We start from the raw sequence: 24,789 nt of genomic DNA on the forward strand, positions 1-24,789 counted from the left end.
GCAAGAGAAATCATTCACTCTATAAAAACGAATTCCCTTGGTATTCTACGCAAGCCATCATTGGCAATCTCCATCCATTCATGTGCTAATCTCATGCACAACTATAGTCACAACTGATAGCAATCTCAACCTCTAACACCTGTCTCCACTGAACTGTACATGCACTGAGTTAACTGATGTATTCTTCAGTTGCTTTATGAGTTAATAATTAGTGAATTAATTAATATTTAATTCACATAACTCATCACTAGTGTATTCTTTAGTTAGACTAAAATACAACTAGTTCAACCAAGTCAAACTGAACAACTCCATCAACTCCACAATCAACTCCACCAAACTCAACCACATGAGTTCTAACTGAAGTGCTACATGCAATAGCTCAACTGACCCACAAAGAAAGCGTATTTCCTTCTGACAGCTGCATGTGCCACATTTGTAGCTCAAACTGAAGCGCTCCAAGAGGATAGGATAATGTTTATAGTCCAAATATTATTATGAGACAATAATATTCGAGTGTTCTATTTTTAGCCTGACAGTCTAAAACTAAAAATCCCCCAAATGTCTAAAAAAAGAAGTCCATCTATTTTTACCAACATGACCAATCATCCACAAATAGCATCCTGCAACTCATAGGCCATGATCCATATGTCTAAAAATAGACATAGTCTAAAAATAGACTTTGCGCCAAAAATAGCCTGCGGGCCAACTTAGTGAAGAAGACTTCTTTCCACTAAGCTCCATCATCTTGTTGCATTCTCAACACTCCCTCTCAACAAGATATGGATTATCAACAACCCCTATCCTGCCTCAGTGGTATTCGAACTTGCTCTTGGTGAGCGCCTTCATCAAGATATCAACATCCTGATCCTTCGTTGGAATGTATGAAAGTAACATGACTCTCCGCTGCACACAATCTCTGATATGATGGTACCTGATGTCAATGTGCTTAGATCTATCATGAAATACAGGATTATCTGAGAGTTTAATGCAACTCTGGTCATCACAGCAAATCACAGTAGGCTCCAAGTGAGAACCGAACAACTCAACCAGGATCTTCCTCATCCATATAGCTTTGCATGCAGCCAAACTTGCTGCCATATACTCGACCTCTGCTGAACTGAGTGCCACGAATCTCTGCTTCCTGCTATACCAAGAAACTGCTATTGACCCGATACTGAAGACCTCTCAAGATGTGCTCTTTCTGTCCGTTGGGCTCCCTGCCCAATCTGCATCCGTGAAGCCACATAGTTTCACCTCATCCTCCTGTCTGTACCACAATCCATATCCCAATGTGCCTCTCAAATAACGCAATACATGCTTTGTTATATACCTAGGGGGGTAATATGGGGTACAAAGGGAGGTACCCAAGGTAATAATGTAATAATGGGATGGGCCATAGTAATAAATAATGTGGTTAACCCATGTCATGTAAGGGACCACAAGTAGTTAATAATAATGTAATGGGCTCATGGTATTGTATGTATGAGGCTAGAGACTCCACATGGAGAGATGGTGAAGGATTATTGTATGAATAGGCATATGGCTTATGGAGTGTTCTCCTTCCTGAAGGAGTGAATGTATGGTGTTGCCCTACCATAAGGGTTTTGATAATAAAGAAGCATTTCTATCTATTTCTATCTTGTTATTCTTGGGTTATTTTCTATTATCATAATATCTTTGGGTTAGATCTATAACAAGTGGTATCAGAGCTATAACAAGTGGTATCAGAGCTATAACAAGTGGTATCAGAGCACTTTCTTGGGCACAAAAGTGAAGAATTTTTTTTTATTTTTGCAGGATTTCAGGGGCGGCGAGATTGCAGATCAGATCTGTACATTTTGGTGCAAGACCTGCTAAATCTAATTGCAGATCTAAATTATTTATGAAAAAATAGCCGATTTCAAAAAAAAAATCGGTTGAATCGGAGTCCGGATGGAGATATCGCTGATCTAAAAATCAGTGGTGTTGTAGACAATTTTTCGGGGCAGCGAGTTTGTGGTGCATATCTAGACGTTCTGGTGCAAGATCTACAAAATATAATTGTAGATCTGAATTTTTTGAGAAAAATTACCCAATTTCAAAAAAAAATCAGTCGAATCGGAGTCCGAATGAGGGAGATATCACTGATTTAAAATCAGCTCTTTTTTGCAGAAATTTTGGTGACGGCGGGAGAGTTGCAGCGCAGATTTGAAATTTCATTGCCTGGATCAAAATTTTTATCACATGGGCAGATGCAGAATGGTTGTTCCATTTCCAAAAACAGGTCATAATAGGGATTCTGAGCAATATTGACTAAACTGTGACAATTTCAAATTTTCGCCAAGTAAGTGTTTTTTTTCAAAACTCTCTTCATGGCTTCTAGCAAGGTTCTTTATTTTACAGGAAAAGATAGTGGTCCTACTATTGAAGAATACATAAAACAACAGAAGTGGTTATGGAAAAACAATTGGAAATTGTGGGCAGTGGAGGATTATTGTATGAGCAGGCATATGGCTTGTGGAGTGTTCTCCTTCCTTAAGGAGTGAATGTATGGTGTTGCCCTACCATAAGGGTTTTGATAATAAAGAAGCATTTATATCTATTTCTATCTTGTTATTCTTGGGTTATTTTCTATTCTCATATATCTTTTGGATCAGATCTATAACAAGTGGTATCAGAGTTATATACCTAGGGGGGTAACATGGGGTACAAAGGGAGGTACCCAAGGTAATAATGTAATAATGGGATGAGCCATAGTAATAAATAAGGTGGTTAACCCATGTCATGTAAGGGACCACAAGTAGTTAATAATAATGTAATGGGCCCATGGTATTAGTTTGATGGTATGAGGGAACCATGGTAATGATCCATGGTATTGTATGTATGAGGCCTATATAGAGGCTAGAGACTCCACATGAGAGATGGTGAAGGATTATTGTATGAATAGGCATATGGCTTGTGGAGTGTTCTCCTTCTTTAAGGAGCGAATGTATGGTGTTGCCCTACCATAAGGGTTTGATATCAATAAAGAATCATTTCATATTATTCTTGGGCTTATTTGCATTGTCTTATATTTTCATATCAGATCTATAATATTTCTGGGTTAGATTTATAACAAGCGGTATCAGAGCTATAACAAGTGGTATCAGAACTATAACAAGTGGTATTAGAGCACTTTCTTGGGCACAAAAGTGGAGAATTTTTTTTTTTTTTTTGCAGGATTTCTAGGGCGGCAAGTTTGCAGATCAAATCTGTATGTTTTGGTGCAAGATCTGTAAAATCTAATTGCATATCTAGATTCTTTGGGAAAAAATACCCGATTTCAAAAAAAAAAAAATCAGCTGAATCGGAATCCGGATGAAGGAGATATCGCTGATTTAAAAATCAGTGGGGTTGCAGAGAATTTACGGGGCAACGAATTTGTGGCACAGATCTGGACGTCCTGGTGCAAGATCTGCAAAATCTAATTGTAGATCTGGATTGTTTGAGAAAAATTACCCAATTAAAAAAAAATCGGCTGAACCGGAGTCCGGATGAAGGAGATATCACTGATTTAAAAATCAGTGGGGTTGTAAAGAATTTTCGGGGCAACGAATTTGCGGCATAGATCTGGACATCTTGGTGCAAGATCTGCAAAATCTAATTGTATATCTGGATTGTTTGAGAAAAATTACCCAATTTCAAAAAAAAATCAGTCGAATCGGAGTCCGGATGAGAGAGATATCGCTGATTTAAAATCAGCTCTTTTTTGTAGAAATTTTGGTGACGGCGGGAGAGTTGCAGTGCAGATTTGAAATTTCATTTCCTGGATCAAAATTTCTATGACATGGGAAGATGCAGAATGGTTGTTCCATTTCCAAAAACAGGTCATAATAGGGATTCTGAGCAATATTGTCTAAACTGTGACAATTTCAAATTTTCGCCAAGTAAGTGAATTTTTTTTCAAAACTCTCTTCATGGCGGTTCTATGTTTTACAGGAAAAGATAAGGGTCCTACTATTGAAGAATACATAAAAACACACAAGTTATTATGGACACATCATTGGAGAACTTTTGTAGTGCTTAATTTTGAAGATGAGGCAGCCACATGGTGGGGATTACTTAACCAAAAGAAGTGTTCCAACCTGCCCGATGAAGAATTTGAAAAATTACTTTTAGACAGATGGTCTCATGCCAGAAAACAAGATAAAGAGAAACATGTGGGGCTATTTCCTACTGGTATATCCTTATTGCAGGTTCATGGATTGATTCAGAAAGAGAAGATCATTGTTTCTATAAATCCTAGTTGCAAGCATAATTTCATCCATGTTAATTTGGCAAAAAAATTGCAAGTTCCTGCAAAAAACATTAAAAACACACAGGTGGAGGATGAGGATGTTCAAGTGTATAAGGATTTGAAGATTTCTATGGATAAGTATGTGTTGCATGGTAATTTTTATACTTCAGAGATGGATAATATAGATGTTGTTTTGGGATATCCTTGGATGGAATCTGTAGGTACTATCAATATTAATGTGCAGAAGAAATTCCTGAAGCTCTGGTATAAAAAGAAGAAAATTACATTACAGGATATTTCCATCAATAAACAGGTAGAGTCCACGGAGGTCGACGCAGAAGATGTTCCAGGGACTGACATATCAGATGATGAGCAGTTGATGGTCAACAATCAAACACAAACAGAGGCTGAAGCCGAAAAGGTAACAGGTGCTGACACATCTGATGAGAATTCAGTGGTTGAAGTCATATTGGAAAAGAAAACACCACAATAAGCACCATAGCAGGGTGAATTAAAGAAAAAGACATCGTGGGTTAAAACTTCAACATATCATCACCCACATCACCCTGCAAGACAACCATCAAAACGGAAACCAAGTAGTCACAAGGACAACAACCCCCGTATGACGAATAGCGAGGAGAGAAGATCCACCTACTACACATCAACACAGAAGAGCTACCACGGTCAACTTCCACCTCAAGCGAGCGAGGCACCAACGAGATCGAGGGTTCACCTTTCTCTTGGATGGCCAGATGCACGTGCATGGCATCAGTGGACTACTCTTTTGAGTAGATCTTATTATTTATGTTCTTCCCATGTTTCGGGGACTAAACATGCTAAGGGGGGTGGAATGTTATATACCTAGGGGGGGTAATATGGGGTACAAAGGGAGGTACCCAAGGTAATAATGTAATAATGGGATGGGCCATAGTAATAAATAAGGTGGTTAACCCATGTCATGTAAGGGACCACAAGTAGTTAATAATAATGTAATGGGTTCATGGTATTAGTTTGATGGTATGAGGGAACCATGGTAATTATCCATGGTATTGTATGTATGAGGCCTATATAGAGGCTAGAGACTCCACATGGAGAGATTGTGAAGGATTATTGTATGAATAGGCATATGGCTTGTGGAGTGTTCTCCTTCCTTAAGGAGTGAATGTATGGTGTTGCCCTACCATAAGGGTTTGATATCAATAAAGAATCATTTCATATTATTCTTGGGCTTATTTGCATTGTCTTATATTTTCATATCAGATCTATAATATTTCTGGGTTAGATCTATAACAAGCGGTATCAGAGCTATAACAAGTGGTATCAGAGCTATAACATGCTTGCCTACCTTCCAGAAGAGCTTGGTTGGCTTAACCATAGCTTGTGAAAGCTGGTTAACAACATAGCATATATCGGGTCATGTACTGACCAGATACATAAGCGACTCCACCAACTGTCGATAAACAGTGGCATCCACTTCTTCTGCTGAAGTGGCATCCTCCTTCCTCCAACCTCCAGGAAGAGGAGTATCAACAGGCTTGCAGCCATGCATGTTGAACTTCTCTAGTATCTCTCGAGCATACTTACCCTGAGAAACAAATAGTCCATCACTGCGCTGCCAGATTTCCAATCCCAGGAAATAATGAAGGAGGCCCATGTCCTTCATCTCAAACTCCTTAGCAAGATCATCCTTGCATGAAAGTATCAACAGCTCATCACCCGTTAGAATCAAATCATCTACATAAAGTACAATGATAAGCAACGTACCCTCCACCACAATCTGGTATAGGTTAGGATCCGCCTCACTCTTGGAGCACCCAAGTCCGGTGAAATAACTGTCTATCCATGTGTACCAAGCATGTGGTGCTTGTTTCAACCCATACAACGCTCTCTTGAGCCTGCACACATGGGACTAGCTGCTGAAGATCTCAAAACCTTCGAGCTGCTCAATGTACACCTCCTCCTCAATGACTCCATTGAGGAATACAGTCTTCACATCCATCTGATGAATGTGCCACCCCATCTGCGCTGAGAGAGCAAGAATTGTCTGTATGGAAGAATACCTTGCGACAGGTGTAAAGGTCTCCTCATAATCGATCCCCTCTATTTGTGAAAAGCCTCGGGCAACAAATCTTGCCTTGTACTTCTCCACACTCCCATCAGCTGCCTTCTTAACTTTGTAGATCCATCTTGAACCCACCACTAATTTCCCTTCCGGTCTTGAGACAATTTCCTATGCACTGTTTCTGACAATCAAATCATACTCTTCCACCATGGCATCTACCCATGCAGGATTCTCCACAACTTCCTCGAAAGAGGATGGCTCAGTCACAACACATTTTCTCACAATAGCCATGTATCTAGTGTACCAATCAGGTGACTGTCTCTGTCTATGTTAAGCTGTAGGTGGTCCTACAACCTTCTCTGCATCCTGAGCCAGTCGCTCAGCTTTTGTCATGCGCTTTCGCCCTCTGATGGTTGGTGCTACATGAGTGGTCTCTTCCACTCTATGAACTTCGTCCTGTGGCTGATCCACATCCTAAAGCTCATCCTTAGGAACTAATAGCTCCTCATCTGCATGCAAGTGTGGATCCCTCTCAAGTGAACACTTCATGGCTTTCTCCTCCTAAAATTTTATATCTCGTCGCACAACAGTCTTGCCACTGTCTGGCAAATACACACAATATTTGTGGGGCGTATCAGTGTACCCCAAAAATATCCCAACCTCTGTAGTCGGCTCCAAATTCTTCCTGGAATCCTTCGTCACATGCATGTAAACGTTAGCACCAAAAATCCTCAAATGAGGAAGATCAGGCTTCTTACCAGAATAAGCCTCCTCGGGTGTACTCATGCCATGTATCCTGTGAGGACAACGGTTCTACACATATACTGCAGTATTGCATGCTTCCGCCCACAAGTGAAGGGGTAGGCCCTGATCATGCAACATCGCCCATTCAGCACCCACGATCATTATGTTCTTCTGCTCAGAAACCCTGTTCTGTTGTGGGTTATGGGGAGCTATGAGCTCTCTTCGAATCCCTTCTGCACTACAAAAGTCCTTGAACTCGCCAGAGATGTATTCAACACAATTATCGCTCCTAAGAGCCTTCACCTTCTTCCTCGACTCCTTCTTGACCAGTGCTTTGAACTTACAGAACTTTGAGTATGTCTCACTCTTCTTCTGCATGAAGAAGATCCAGCACTTTCGAGAGAAATCATCAACAAAAATCACATAATACCTGTGTTTTGCTGTCGAAGCTACTAAGAAAGGTCCACACACGTCTGTGTGAATTCTCTCAAGGATCGCCGTGGCACGACTATCCTTCTCGTGAAAGGTGGCTCTCACAAACTTTCCCAAAGTACACCCTTTGCACTGATCTGACTGCGCAAGAGTGCCTTTAGGAAGCCTTGTAGTGATCTGCTGCAGTATCTTCAAGGCTCCATGGTGAAGGTGACCCAATCTCCTGTGCCACAGCTCACCATCATCCCGGCTCACTAATCCTTCTGCCTTGCATGCCATTGCTGCGCAGCCATCTACATGCAACTGATAAAGGTTACTGACTTGAACCCCTATCTTCTGGGTTTCTCCAGTTGTCTCACTGTGCAAGAAAGCCTTTCCCTCGCTGAAAACAACATCATATCCCTTGTCTTCTAACATTGCCATAGAGATAAGATTCTTCTTCAATCCTGGAACATGCATCACTTCCTTCAATACGAAGGGTTTACCAGACTCCCTCTCAAAGGAAATGGTACCGATACGGGTCGCACTGTATCTACCATCATCGCCCATCTCGATGTGCACTCCAAGATCTTTCTCCTCCAGATCAGAAAAAAAAATCTCGATCTCCTTTCATGTGAAAAGACGCACCATTGTCCAAGAACCACACCGATCCAATCACACTTGAAACCAAGCATGCGATCAATGAAAAATCAAGCTCAAACTGTGAGGCTAGTGCCTCTCCTGCTGCAGATCCAACAGCTTGCTTGTTCTTCTTCTTCTGCGGAAAATTAGCGGCATAGTGTCCGTGCTGGTGATAGTGAAAGCACTTCACCTTGGACATATCCTGCTTCTTGCCTTTCACACCGGATTGAGAAGCTTTTTTTTTCTTCCCCTTCTTTGCTTTGGTAGCCAAAGTGCAATTTTCTTCATCAGGTGCCTTTGATGAAGATTCGTCCCTGATATTCCACCTGATCTCCTCCTGCACAAGATCTGACCAAAGTCTCTCCCACCCTGGCAATTTCTCCCGACCATTGACAGAGTCCTGATAGGAATGCCAACTCTTCAGAAGACCAAGGAGAGCCAAGCTCACCAAGTCCTCGTCATCGACAGTCACCCCCACACTTCCCAGCTCATCCCGGCATTGGGTGAACTTCGTGAGATACCTGGGCATACTGTCTCCATTCTCACACTTAATGTTTCTCGGTTTATCCTTGAGTGCCAACTTCCTCTGGTCGCTCTTGCTTTGGAATAGATTTGTCAACGCTTTCCACATCAAGTATGGAGAAGCCTTTCCATGCAGGCTGGACACAATGTGATCCTTCACGCCCTCCAACAGAATCCTTCGACATTTTGCTGTCTTCTTTTTCCAAACCTCAACTTCGGCAGCATCAGTAGGCTTTGGGACCTCAGCCTCTATGAACTCCTTCAGCCCATTATCATCTAACACCGCCTCCATCCTGTCCTTCCATGCAATATAGTTTGAGCTGCCCTCAAGAGCATACTCCAATCGCAATCCGTTGAAAGACATTGCCACGTTGACACCAAGAAAACACTACTACAAATTGAAATTCCACCAGCTCAACAACTCAACCACCTCTGATCTAAAAATCATGAGAACAAAGTATTTCTCGTACAGAGATTGACTGTATGGGCTTTTACCAGATATCTCACCTTCCAAAGGAAGGATGAATCTAGAGGCTACCTGGCCCGATTATAGACTCTGCCTGAAGAAATAAAATGTAAACACTTTCTGAATAGTAGATTTGATGATCAACAACTCCGATACCATGTAGAAATTTTGAATAATGAATCATTTATTCACAGAGATTATCCCGATTATACACTATTGCGGAATACATGCACAATACATAATCTCCTCTACGTTGATCATCAATTTAGCAGCATCAAAAACAATGAAACATCAATCGCATGCACACATTAACACAGTATGTAACCTGATGAAAGCATACAGCTGAAAACCCCACACTATATGTATATTATAATGATAGAGAACATGTAACAATACATAGTACAATAATCCTCACAAGTATTTAGTACTATCTCCACCTGTTACACACAAAATTAGCTCAGATCTGATCAATTACAGCTCAAATCTCCTCCACTGCTTTGCCTGCCTCCACTGTGCAATCTGCAAGAGAAATCATTCACTCTATAAAAATGAATTCCCTTGGTATTCTACGCAAGCCATCATTGGCAATCTCCATCCATGCATGTGCTAATCTCATGCACAACTATAGTCACAACTGATAGCAATCTCAACCTCTAACACCTGTCTCCACTGAACTGTACATGCATTGAGTTAACTAATGTATTCTTCGGTTGCTTTATGAGTTAATAATTAGTGAATTAATTAATATTTAATTCACACAACTCATCACTAGTGTATTCTTTAGTTAGACTAAAATACAACTAGTTCAACCAAGTCAAACTGAACACAACTCCATCAACTCCACAATCAACTCCACCAAACTCAACCACATGAGTTCTAACTGAAGTCTTGCATGCAATAGCTCAACTGACCCACAAAGAAAGCGTATTTCCTTCTGACAGCTGCATGTGCCACATCTGTAGCTCAAACTGAAGTGCTCCAAGAGGATAAGATAATGTTTATAGTCCAAATATTATTATGAGACAATAATATTCGACTGTTCTATTTTTAGCCTGGCAGTCTAAAAATAGAAACTACCCAGATGTCTAAAAATAGAAGTCCATCTATTTTTACCAACATGACCAATCATCCAAAAATAGCATCCTGCAACTCATAGACCATGATCCATATGTCTAAAAATAGACATAGTATAAAAATAGACTTTGCACCAAAAATAGCCTGCGGGCCCACTTAGTGAAGGCGACTTCTTTCCACTAAGCTCCATCATCTTGTTGCATTCTCAACAATTTATTGTGTTATGTTCCATTGATGTTCTTCCTCTTGTCGATTATTGTTTTGCTCAATCTTTTTGTGCTTCTGCTGTAAAGAGTATAAGTAGATTATCGTCTCTTGTTTTAGTAGATTACATGAGCTTATGAATCTACAGGATTTTCTACATGGTATCAGAGCTGAGAACAATATACTAGAGGAGATTTCGAAGTTTCAAGTTTTGGATCATAGGTGAAATTCGAATTTGCAATACATCAAGATCAACAAATGGCGAACAACGGTTTGTGGCTCGAGTATGCCTTGGATGGAAGATAGAGCCTGGAAGGATGGGATGGAGGTTGTCTTGGAGGATAATGACTTGAAGGAATTCATTGATCAGGACATTCCTAAGCCACCAACATCAGATGCTTAGAATATGGCCAAATGGAAGAAGTGTGTGGCAAGGGCGAGGTGGATAATCCTTGAGGGAGTTTGAGACCACATTGTCTTGAGTCTCCATGGGAAGGAAAATCTACATGGTATGTGGAAAGCATTGAAATACCTTTTCCAGAACAACAGTGACCAAAGGAAGTTGGCACTAAAAGATAAACTTCGAAAAATCAAGATGGAGGCGGGCGACTCAATTCCAAATTACTTGACCAAGTTCACTCATTGTCGAGATGAGCTTGGAAGTGTTGGAATCACTATTGCTGAGGATGATATGGTGAGTCTTTCTCTTCTTGGACTCCCAAATAGCTGGCATAGTTATTAGGACTATGTCAATGGTCAGGAGAAGCTACCAGATTAGGAACGGCTATGGTCGGATTTGATGCAAGAGGAGATCAGGAGGAACACCAGAGATGGGACCTCTTCCAAGGAAGTGCAAGAGGATTTTGCCTTAGCTAGTAAGAAGAATAAGGCCAAGGGAAAAATGTTCCAAGGTGAGGAGGGCAGAAAGAAGATGGACTTAACGAAAGTCATGTGTTTTCACTGTCACGAGCACATGCACTATGCCAAGAACTTCCCACACAATAAATCAAGCAAGAAGGAGCTGATAGTAGCGGTAGCAGGTGAAGATCTAGATTCACAATTCGAAGTTGATTTCACTCTCATTTCATGCATGGATGACACTACGATTGGAGGCATGTGGTATCTTGATAGCAGTGCCTCATTCCATATGATGAGGAATAGAGATCTCTTTAGTGATTTTTAGGAGAAAGACCTCAAGCAAAGCATAGTGTTTAGAGATGACGAGAGGTATAGAGCTAATGGGATCGATACAGTTACCTTTCAAAGGGAGTCTAGCTCCCCTCTCAAGATCACAAATGTGATGTATGTTCTAGGACTAAAGAAGAATCTTGTTTCAGTCATGGTATTGGAAGACCATGGTTATGACGTAGTTTTAGTAAGGGAAAGGTTTTCCTTAGGCACATCACAACAGGACAGGTGAAACAGATCGGTGCATGGGTTAAGAACATGTATGCTCTTTAGGTTCAAGATGCATACAAAGCCTTGAGGAGAAAGGCAAAGGTTAGAGACTTGGTGGTTGAGAGGGAAAGTAAATTTCCTCTCAACATGCAACCCCAAAAGAAGTCTCTAAAGCAGCTTCAGGAAGTTGTGGAACAACCACAACTAGATAATCTGAGAGGAGACCGAATGGAGAGATCCATTCAAATAGAGAAGAAGTAGTCTCAGACAATTGTGGAGCAACCACAATTGGAGAAGTTGAGAGGAGACTGAGTGGAGGCATCCACTCATGTAGAGACCTCTAGTAGGGGAAATTTCGAGCCAAGTGGGTAGAGGGATCACATGCATCCATACCTCTAGGTGTGAGGTGGGGTGATGTAAAGTGATAGTCTCAAGAGGGCTGAAATTGGGAAGGATCCATTGAGTGATTTTATCTCACGGATTAGACCTTGCTACAGGAGCCCAGAGTACATAGTAGCGAGAGGAATCAGTGGGATTGATTTAGTCAGAGATTAGAGTGAGAGAGGCTAGATTAGTCAAATACTGAAGAGTGCAGAGAGGGTTGACAATAGTGCAGAAAGGTAGAGACAACAAAAGCACAGAGTTTTCAGTCGACAAAGGCAATAACAATGAGAGACTTTGATGATAGAGGCATCATTTTGATTCAGGTTGGATGTTTTTTTTGTTTCTGGAGTTGCTAGAGCAACAAAACTAGAGAGAAGTGTTACATGCAAAACATTCCAAAGGTTCAGTATTGGGATCGAGTTGAATTCCTTTCGTGTTGAGAGGGAGTGTTGAAAATAGTATCAAGAAATGATAAAAATATAGAATCCATAAATTCTAGTTTAATTTGTCCTTGAATTAAACTGAGAATTAAAATCGAATTTTATTCTCATAGTATCTTGTAATAGTTAACTAGAGTGAGTTGACTTAGTTACTTAGGAATTTCGAGTTGGAAGTCTTTCTGAAGTCATGTATATGTTATCCCTATATTATAGGGGTCCAGGATGAGTTAAGTATGAGTTGTAATTAGTTAACTTAGTTTACTGAGTTAAGTCTAGTTAAATTAGTTCCAAACTGTTTGAGGAACTAATAGTGAGTCAACAGTCTGTTGGTGCACTAATGCATGAACTAGTGCTACTCCAGTTAACTGAAGATTCCCTCATCATAAATTCATGCATGCTAATTCTGAGAAAGACCTTGTTGAGACTAGAGTGTAGGGGCAATGTGCTATTTGTTGTATAACTTTCTGAGTTGTATAGATAGTGCATGCAATAAGGAACTAATCCTTGAAGGGATTGCACAATTTTGGATGCACTGATTTCCCTTTAAGATGGGCTTATCAACCATAGGAATTTTGCAAGGAAATAGGGACATGGAGAGCATGAGAATTGGCTAAGTGTTGGCCAAGAGTTTTCTTGTGAGTTGGAGATTGATTTTACTGAGTGTTTGGATTGTTCTTGTGAGAACAAGCATTGTAATCTCATCTTGATTTCTGATTTATGCAATACAGATAGTGGGGTTTTGAGTTGTGGCTTTCCTCGAATATTTATGGTGTTATGTACCGTTGATGTTCTTCCTCTTGTCAATTATTGTTCCTCTTGATATTTATGTGCTTCCATTGTAAAGATTAGAAGTAGATTCTTGTCTCTTGTTTTAGTAGATTACATGATCTTGTGAATTTACAGGATTTTCTATAGTTAACCTCAATTTGGTGATAAACATATTTGCCCAATGGAGAAGGCTGCTGATCTACAGTGTTCTTGACACCTCATATGGAGGGTGTCATTGCCATTGGAGCCAATGTTAGGCTCCTATAAATATAGGAGTCCTGTATTTTCAATAATTTTTTATCCCAATGGGATATTGTAAATTTTTATTTTATCATTTCAAGATTGTTATGTTGAAAAGAAAAATAAAAAGAAGACAAATGAAGAAAGAAAAGAAAATAAAATAAAACGGGAATAAAAAATAAAAGATATATATATAGGCCCCTATAGCGAGCTAGTTAAAATGCCTCTTTTTGAAATAATTAGAAAAGTTTCTATTATCTAATAACTTTGGTTATTTTGTTTTTTGCATGATATGACATTTTTGTCGTGTTGTTATAAAATGGTCGCATGTACCGACAATCGAGATCACCTCTGCTAGGATCAATGATGGGAAGGAATTTTTGGACCTCTCGACACTCTCGTTAGTTAATGGAAGGGGGAGGGGGGTCCCAAATAGTGGATTCTGCCAAAACCCTCGAAGGTGACCTGTCATCTCCTGGGCTTTTTCGAGCAGTATCATCCAAAAATAGTTTTCCGCTCACATACCCACTGAAAAACTACCCTCTCCTTTGCGCCTCCACATGTCACCACTGCCTCATCCCTATCCACGTCAACATCTCTCCGTACCACTCGATCGTTCAAACATTTAAATTTACACGCCAATTGAACATTGGGCATTTAATCCTTCCCACTACATTGATCCGTTAGGAATTAATGTTTTTACCCTGTGCTTGAAACAATTAATTTTCCATTACGATTCCTCACGATTCCCTTTATAAACTACCACAGGGGCTGACCTTTATTCCCTTTCATGATCTTATTCTATATGTAGGTAGTTGGAGGGTGAAATTACAGTGTGAAGGTGTTGTTGTTAGTTGTTATCCTAGCGAGATACATTCAAATTGCAAACCGGGTGACTTGTTTCTTGATCATCCTCAGTTCACAATGTCTACGCAGAAGGGAAAGGGAAAAATGGTGGAATAAATCTCAATGATTCCCCTAGTCCTGGACCTTTAAAAAATACCTTTGACTGAAACCAATTAAAGATTGATGAGACTGATTGTGAGTTCGATTTATATGAACTTCACAATTGGGCGAAGCAGAAATACCTCAACCATAACAATGATCTGAGTATCTGGGAATCCTTTCTCCCCCAATTCATTTTTCCCGAAATCCATTTCTTCCATGAGTTCTCCACTTGGTGTCACCTTTGATACCTTCCTATCAAAAAAGCAGTCGTTGCTTAGAACAAAAAGATTATTTTCTCTGTATCTCCTGAAAGCTTTTGTCAAACTTTACAAATAAATCCCCAACCATCCCTGCATCCCTTTTCCTCATACTCATTGACATAATTATACAAGCAAATTACCTTTCCCCAGACAACTCATATTTTTGAGTGTTTCCTCCCTGAAAATGTTGAATTACCAAAAACAAAACCCCCATACCCTATTTCCATTTTCCCGGAAATGTCCAAACAGGTAATTTCAGTGGTCAATCGACTACTTGGTTATAATTTAATGGGTAGATGAAGTAATTTTAGGATTATTGTTAGTTTCTTAGTGGGACAAAAGCCTTAAGTTTTGTTCAATTACAGTCAATTCCTATCTGATTCCATTCATGATCACTTTATGAAATTCAAAGATGAAGGAGTATTCAAGCATCAATCAGTATTAGTATATCTTAAGTTATATTATCAAGCACACATATTCAAATTCCAATTGAAAAAGATGGATTAGTAGGGCAACCCTTTGTTAGTTATCGATTAGACTTCAATGGTTAAAAGGAATTTAGAGGAATACACCTATACAAATTTTGTGGACCAGTTTCTTCACACTTATCTATGTTTGTTATGAAGTGACATCATACCAAGGATATCTCCAGAAGTCAAGAAAGTATTACACCTTGTAGAATAGTCAAAGTTTGGAGACTGGTTCCTATACCATAACTACATAGAGATAAGGATTTGTAGATGTGAAATCCCTCCATATCGCCTACCAGTGTTTGTACTAGTAAGAATATTTTCTTTAAAGTATGTTAGACAAATGCTTAAAATGGATGAGTTGCATTTTGTATCTAACAAGAAAAAATCACTATTAAAACTAAAAGCATAATTGGGCCCTTACATTGTGAACACTAGATCAACAATAAAGGAGGTGGAGATAGTCCTGAAACATATGACATTCAATCTCAGTTTTACATGGTCCTATGACCCCTTGGGAGTAATCTCTAAGCTGAAGGTTGAACAAAAAAGTACTCCTTATCCTCATACACCAAGGCTTCAAATAAAACAATATGCAAACTAAGAGGAATGGCTAGAAAACACTTTGCAGGAAGTTGAGGAACAACTAGTTAGTCAGCCATCATTATAGACTCCCATCCCTAAAGATAAAGAAAGCAAAAGGCCAAGGGAAAGTATGTCACCTACCAACTCAGAGACACAAGTTGCAGATTTTCTTGTTTTTAAGAGAAGGAAGAAGGATGAACAGTCCACAACCAGAGCTGATAGTAGAACTAATCCTCAGGCGATGAACAGTCAGGAAGAATCTTCAGAAGAAAGGTATACCTAGGAGCATACAACTTTAGTGTTTATAGACACTCCAACCACCTCACTTCCCTATATAGAATAAATAACTCAATCTCTTGTTTCTTCTACTTCTCAGGCGCCACCACAACAAAATATTTTTCCTAAGTATAGAGAAATCGAATTAAATAATGAAGCTCTTAAAGCTTCAACATATTGTTGTCTAGGTAAATCCTCTCTGTGGACAGAGATGGTCCCTCTAGCCCAATGAGTGGGTCTAGCAACCAAAGTGACAATCTACTAGACACTTTCCTAAGTTACAATTGAAAAGATAGACGAAGAAGATGGCATACCTCATTCTGATGCTATCTCGATCTACTTTGTTGAAAACCTTGAATCACTTGCATCAGGGGCTCGTTCATGCTGCTCTCAGTGTTTATGCACCTGCACAAGAGATCAAGACACAACAATGCATGAAAATAAAAATAGCATATTCAAGAGCAACCTACTTAACTGATCAAGGATTGTTATACTAAATGATGCATGAAGATACACATTTAGGGAAAATGAACCAGCAATTGTATATTAATAGAAAATAAGGGGAAGCATACAACCAAGCCTTGATGTTGATAGGCTCTCCTTGAATGAATATCCAAGTCCAAGCTAATCTCTCCAAGCACTCCTTCTCCAAGCCAAATGAGTAGCATATAGGCACAATCTTAGCATAAGGGTGCAAATAGACATAGACCAACCAACCTCCAACCATTTGGGAATGGGATAAGATGAATATATAGGTTGGGAAAGGGAGTTAGGATCTCTCAAAAGATAGGAGTAGGTCCTCATCTCAAGGAGGTAGGTCATAGGGATAAGACCAGGAGGCCAAGTTGAGAGAATTAAACCTCATCTATGCTGACAACCTCCAGCTCGCCACTCTGGAAGCTTCTATATCACAAAGCTTCTCATCCTCTTTGGGAAAATTGCCCTTTAGGATCATCACGGGTATACAAGTGAACAAAGCGATGCCATCAAGGTCTAGTATAGTGAAATAGGTGATCATCGCTGTTTTTAGTCTCATAAGGGCAATGATCCTCAAATTAGGGTTTAAGAGCTATTTCCTTCAGGGGAAGCTCAAGGCATTTTTCAATCAATGTATTAGAGAGGATCTGAGCTACATATATGAATGAGTATACTGCATAATTTTCATGTTTCGGGCACTTCAAGGTATGTCATGGGGAAGTGCAGGAAGTGTGACAAAATACTGCGTAACAGATGTCCCCTAAAGCATGAAGGCAGAACGAGGAGTGATGGCTAAGATGCTTTACGAGATTTTTCAAGGACGAGAACAAATCGCTGTCAGGAGACCTACAAATCAAAGATGCATATACACATACATATCTGATATCAAAACATGAATCCACAGTATGGATGCAACCATCCGATAATAAGGACTATGTGAAAATATGCATCGTATGGGTGCAGCCATCCAATATAGAAGGATCATATGTAAATATAAGATCTAAGGCATAGACGCAACCATCCAATATAGAAGGATCATCATCATAAATATAAAGTCCCACAATGTGGTCACAACCATTCGTATAGAAGAAACATGTGTACAATCATGAACAATACATAACTCCATGCAACCTAAGTCATATCAGACACGACTCAGGTTCTTGTGCTCCATCTCAACCCAACCAATGTATAAATTCTAACATGAAAATAAATGTGTTGAAGTAAAACATGCTAGAAAACCACCTAATTATCGGTCAATGATGTGAATCGTTAATAGGTACGAGAGAAACCACTAATAATGACAATGGCTCTCAAGGTACGATAATACAATCTGTGAATGTGATAATGAAACTGAAGTTGAACACTCATGGAATCATCCAATCGAAGGCCAATGATGAAGACCTGTTGTCAGATGCGAAGAAATTTCATTAAGGCATGCAAGTTCTAAGGTACTGAAAGGGAGTTTCTAAGTCATCTTCTTGGATAATGAGCTGAAGTCGACAGGAATTGACCCGTCGAAGGAGGGTCATAATGAGTCCCCCATCATCAACATGAAATGAGGAATAAAATGGAATGAAATGTGTAGGATCCAATACTATAGCAAAGAGCCAGACAATGTATAGGTAATAGACTGAAGATAGGACTTCTCTTGAACATATTGGCAACACGACTCCAGAGTGTGGTAGCATTAGACTCAACATAGGACCAAGGGTCATAATGACAAAGTGAAATAATCAAATAAGAGGCAAAATGGATTACCCAAACCCGGAAGGAAAAGTGACTAAGTGAGGATGTCCCAAACCCGAAACGAGAAATAGATGAGTGTCATGTTTTAGAGCGACATGCTGCCTATACAAGAGATGTTTCACTTTCACTTGTTACCCACTATTTCTAATGAGTACCTCTTTATTTTTACACAAGCTTGAAGAGGATACCATATGTTTGTCATATAAGTTCACCCTTTGGATGAATCCATCCTAGTAAGTTTTATGAGTCCTAGGAAGGAGAAACTTGGGCTTGTCATGGTGACAAGTCTTTCGTCATTTAATTTTTAACGAGTCCGACGGAAGAGTAACTTAGTGTCTTTTTCATAGTCAGAAAGTTTGAAAAAGAGATGAAAATTAAAACTCCATCATGTCCCTTTTCGTAATTTGCCTCTCGAACTTGAAAAGGTAGAAAACAATATTCGAGAGAACCTCTTGACCATGTCGACCAAGGTGTACCTTTTTCATAAATAGTCAATCTATTATAGATCTGATATGAAAATATATGATAGTAATAATATACCCAAGAATAATCACCAAAAATAACAAGATCTGAATATAGATAGAAATGTTTCTTTATTGATCAAACCCTTAAGGTAGGGCAACACCATACATTCACTCCTTAAGGAAGGAGAACACTCCACAAGCCATATGCCTGTTCATACAATAATCCTTCACGTCTCTCAATGGGGAGACTCTAGCCTCTATATAGGCCTCATACATACAATACCAAGGGTCATTACCATGGTTCCCTCAATACCATCTATCTAATATCATGGACCCATTACATTATTACTAACTACTTGTGGTCCCTTATATGATACGGGTTAACCACCTTATTTATTATTATGGCCCATCCCATTATTACATTATTCCCTTGGGTACCTCCCTTTGTACCTCATATTATCCCCCCTAGGTATACTACATTCCACCCCTCTTAACATGTTTCGTCCCCAAAACATGGGAAGAACACAAATAATAATATCTACTCAAAAGAGTAGTCCACTGGTACCATGCATGTGCATCTAGCCATCCAAGAGAAAGGTGAACCCTCGATCTCGATGGTGCCTCTCTTGCTTGAGATAGAAGTTGACCTTGGCAGCTCTTCTGTGTTGATGTGTAGTAGGTGGATCTTCACTCCTCTCTATCTGTCATGCAGGGGTTGTTGTCCTTGTGGCTAATTTGTTGCCATCTTGTTGGTTGTTTTCTTACGAGATGATGAGGGTGGTGATATGTTGAAGTTTTAACCCACGGTGTCTTTTTCTTTAATTCACCATTAATGGAGCCTGATTGGTAACCGGTACATGTTGTGTGGCCTACTGTTGTTTCTTATCTTCCAACATTACCTCAACCACTGAGTCCTCATCCGATGTAACATTTTCTACTTCAACCTCCTTGGACTCTACCTGTTTTTCTGGTACCTGGTTTGATGTTTGTGTTTGGTTGTCTATCATCAATGGCTTATCATCTGATATGTCAGTCCCTGGAACATCTTCTGCTTCAGCCTCCTTGGACTCTACTTGTTTATTGATGGAAATATATTGTAATGTAATTTTCTTCTTTTTATACCAGAGCTTCAGGAATTTCTTCTGCACATTAATATTTATAGTACCCACCAATTCCATCCAAGGGTATCCCAAAACAACATCCTCATTAGCCATATTTGAAGCATAAAAATCAGAATGTAATACATACTTATCCATAGAAATCTTCAAATCTTTATAAACTTGAACATCCTCATTATCAAACTATATGTTTTCAATCTATTTTGCCAGAACTTCCAATTTTTTTGCCAAATTAACATTGATAAAATTATGCTGACAACTAGGATTTATAGACACAACAATTTTCTCCTTCTGAATGAATCCATGAACTTGTAATAAGGAAATACCAATAGAAAATGACCCCTTACATGTCCCATTCTCCTGTTTTCTAGTATAAGACCATTTGTCTAAAAGGACTCTTTCAAATTCTTCATCTGAAAGTTTGGACAACTGCTGGTGGTCAAGTGAGAACCACCATCTGCCAGCCTCATATTTCATACTAAGTGACATTGAAATCTTCCAAAATGTCCCATATGTGGACTTGTGTCCTTGTATGAATTCTTCAATAGTAGGGCTATCATCTTTCCCTGTAAAATTAAGATCCGCCATGAAGAGGGTTTGGGAAAAATTCACTTACTTGGCAAAAATTTGAAATGGCCAAAATTCAGTCAATATTTCTCAGAATCCTTATTATTACCTGTTTTCAGAAATGGAACAACCATTCTGCATCTATCCATGTGATATAAATCCTGATTTAGGCACTGGAATTTCCCAATCGCGCTGCAACTGTCCCACCACCACAAAAAAATTCTGAAAAAAGCGTTGATTTTAAATCAACGATATCTCCCTCATCTGGACTCCGATTCGACTGATTTGTTTTTTGAACTTGGGTTTTTTTTCACAAAAAATCCAGATCTGCAATTAGATTCTGCAGATTTTGCACCATGACATCCAGATCTGTGCCACAAACTCGTTACCTCGAAAAAATGTCTGCACCCTAATTGATTTTTAAATTAGTAATATCTCCCTCATCCAGACTCCGATTCGGCCGATTTTTTTTGAACTTGGGTATTTTTTCATAAAGAATCTAGATCTACATTTATATTTTGCATATTTTGCTCCAAAACATACAGATCTAATCTGCAAACTCGCCGCCCTAGAAAGTTCCTACAAAAAATTAAAAAAAGTTCTCCACTTTTGCCCAAGAAAGTGCTCTGATACCACTTGATATAGATCTGATATGAAAATATATGATAGTAATAATATATCCAAGAATAATCACCAAAAATAACAAGATCTAAATATAGATATAAATGTTTCTTTATTGATCAAACCCTTAAGGTAGGGCAACACCATACGTTCACTCCTTAAGGAAGGAGAACACTCCACAAGCCATATGCCTATTCATATAATAATCCTTCACATCTCTCAATGGGGAGTCTCTAGCCTCTATATAGGCCTCATACATACAATACCATGGGTCATTACCATTGTTCCCTCAATACCATCTATCTAATACCATGGGCCCATTACATTATTACTAACTACTTGTGGTCCCTTACATGATACGGATTAACCACCTTATTTATTACTATGGCCCATTCCATTATTACATTATTCCCTTGGGTACCTCCTTTTGTACCCCATATTATCCCCCCTAGGTATACTACATTGGAGGTTGCCCCCTCCTTAAATCCCGAATGTCCTGTTTATGTAATAGGATCGAGTCATAGTTATAGTTAAGTAAAGAGTCAATAAAACCCATATTAATAATTGTAAGTGGTTAACCCGCATTTAATGAAGTGGCGACAGTTAGTTGCAAACAGGCCATGGTATTAGATAGATGGTATTAATAAGAACCATGGTATTGCTCCATGGTATTGCATGTATGAATCCTATATAAAGGATAGAGACTCCATTCGAGGAGCATCGTGTCTTATTTTGTAATCGAGCTCAGCTCTATTGGAGGTTGCCCCATCGAAGAGGCAAGTGAACATTGCTTTCTGAATAATAAAATACTTGCTGTTATTGCTCATTGTTCTATGTTCTGGGTATATTTCTTCGCATATTTGGTATTCTAGTATCATCTTGCAGGTTAAGAGCATAACAAGTGGTCTCAGAGTGATTTCCAAGGCCAGTGGGATCTCCAGTTTTTAGCAAAAACTTTTTGGCTAGAGACGTGTTTCGGCGTCTTTAAACCACAGGATCTGTCATTGAGTGCATAAACCTACGGATTTGGGGAAGCATGCATGTAGGAAATACAAGAGGTGGTCACGCTTGTTGGACTCCCTTGTAACCCCTGTGGGTACTCCTTCGAGTAGTAGAGCATTAGACAGAACTGCGCACAGACTGTCTTCCAAGTACCCTCTGGGTATATCGGAAGCCCCTAGCTCCCTTGAAACCTCGCCATAGATAAATCGTCAGCTGTCTTGCTTCTACGGTACACCGAGAACAACACTCGGAGAGATTACTCGCGCATACGATAGGGTAGTCGGGTTGTACGGCTAAGGGTACGGTTGATCCTCCTTGGTTAGTGCCTTGAAAAATTGGGCCGAGTACTACTATCAGACCCTTATGTATATTGCGATCTATAGCACCTGACACTCCTGGAGACCATATTTCCCTAATCTATCTCTGGATCACGCATAATCTTTGCTAGATCAGATCTTGCAAGTGGGGATTTTTCACTGCAGTAGCAATCAGTTCCGCCATTCAGATCTATCAGATCAGCCATTCAGATCTCTCAGATCCATCAGATCTGCAGCAGCAATCAGTTCCATCGTTCAGATCTCTCAGATCCATCAGATCCACCATCCATATCTGAGTAGTTGTGTGGGTTCCTATACCTGGGCGTGATTTTCACAGGACTTTTGGTAGCATTGACATTTCTAGGATTCAGCTACTGCAATATTCCTAAGCAAGGAGTAAAATTCCGTTCGGAGTAAAAAAAAAAAAAAGGGTAAAAAGTTCTAAGATCCTCCCAGGGCGCTTATTGGTGACTTAGCCCATAATAATTAGGACAACGAGCTGAGCAAGGTGGTACCATTCAATTTTTAGTGCTAAAAAATTTGGGTGGTCCCAAATTTCAAGTACATCACCTCAGTGCATGGTACAAACTAGAGCTCAAGCAATGGCGAATGAGAGGATGGACAGACTTGAATCAGCCTTGAAAGAGGTAGTGTCACAACTAAAGGGTTTAAATGCAACACTCTCTAAGGGCAAGGTGGAGGCACGCGAGGAGGCATATATTGGCACTGAAAACAGTGAGGGTGAGTCTAGCCAGTCTCTTCACATCTTTGGCACCCACCAACCATCCCATCTGCGACCACCCAAGATGGACATGTATAAATTTGATGGATCTCACCTGGCTGCATGGATAGCACAAATGGAGCAATATTTCAATATGAATTACATCCTGGATAATGTGACTCAGCTTAGTGTGGGTATCATGTACTTGGACAATGAAAGATGGCAATGGAGGCAATGGCATCAATGTTTCTATGGAAGGTCCTTGACTTGGGAAACATTCAAAAAAGCTCTTATGGATCGCTTTGACCATGAATCTACCTTTTTGGGTCATCTCACTAAGCTCTGACAAACAGGAACAATGAATGAATATATTACAGCCTTTGAATACTTAGCTTTCTGCACTGGAGGTCTACAAGATGAGTTCTACATGAAATGTTTTGTCAGTGGTCTTAAAGAAGCCATACAAGCCCACGTCCGACTACACCACCCTAGTTCATGGCTGCAGGCTTGCAGGATAGCTCGTGAAGTAGAACGTGCGTTAGCCGCCCAGTCCAATCGTGTAGAAATTTTGAATAATTTAACACATATTCAACAGAGATTATCCTGATCATGTACTATTGCGGAATACATACACAATACATAAGCTCCTCTACGTTGATCATCAATCTAGCAGCATCAATAACAATAAAACATCAAGAGCATTCACACATTAACACAGTATGTAACCCGGGGAAAGCATCTCGCTAAAAACCCCACACTATCTGTATATTAATGATTGAGACCATGTAACATTACAAAGTACAATGCTTATCACAAGCAATCCAGTACCAGCTCCACCTGTTACACACAATACAACTCAGATTTGATCTCCAAATCTATTCCACTGCTTGCCTGCCTCCACTGCTCAATACCTGCTCAAGAATTGATGAGAATGGCTTACCAAACTCGTATTTGACCTGCAAATAATCACTCACACTCTGTTGGACGTGAGCACAGGCTACAATTCTTGATATTGGCCAATTCATTGGCATACTCAATCCATCTGATTGTGAAAATAATCATGCACAGCTATAGTCACAACTGATAGCAATCTGATCCTCTAACACCTGTCCCTGCTGAACTGAACATGCACTGACATGCAACTGAGTTAACTGATGTACTCTATAGTTGCATTATGAGTTAATAACTTGTGAATTAATTAATAAATAATTCACCCAACTCATCTCTAGTCTATTTTCTAGTTAGACTAAATACAACTAGTTTAACAGAGTTAAACTGAACACAACTCCATCAACTATACCTCCAATCCACTAAACTCAACTCACTTGAGTTCTAACTGAAGTCCTGCATGCAAATATTAGTCATCCCATAGGTAACCATGTATTTCCTTCTGGGATCTGCATGTACCACATCCATAGCTCATCCTGAAGTGCTCCAAGAGAATAAGATCAAGTTTATAGTCCAAATATTATTATGAGACAATAATATTTGACTTTTCTATTTTTGATAGCCAGTCTAAAAATAGACTTTGATCACTCACACTGTGATCACTCACACTGTGGTCACCCACACTGTGATCACTCATACTGTGATCACCCACACTGTGA

Source organism: Pinus tabuliformis, chromosome 5_2 (assembly GCF_031772625.1).
Source record: "Pinus tabuliformis cultivar Carrire ecotype Pingquan chromosome 5_2, CPIR1, whole genome shotgun sequence".
Lineage (NCBI taxonomy): Eukaryota > Viridiplantae > Streptophyta > Pinopsida > Pinales > Pinaceae > Pinus > Pinus tabuliformis.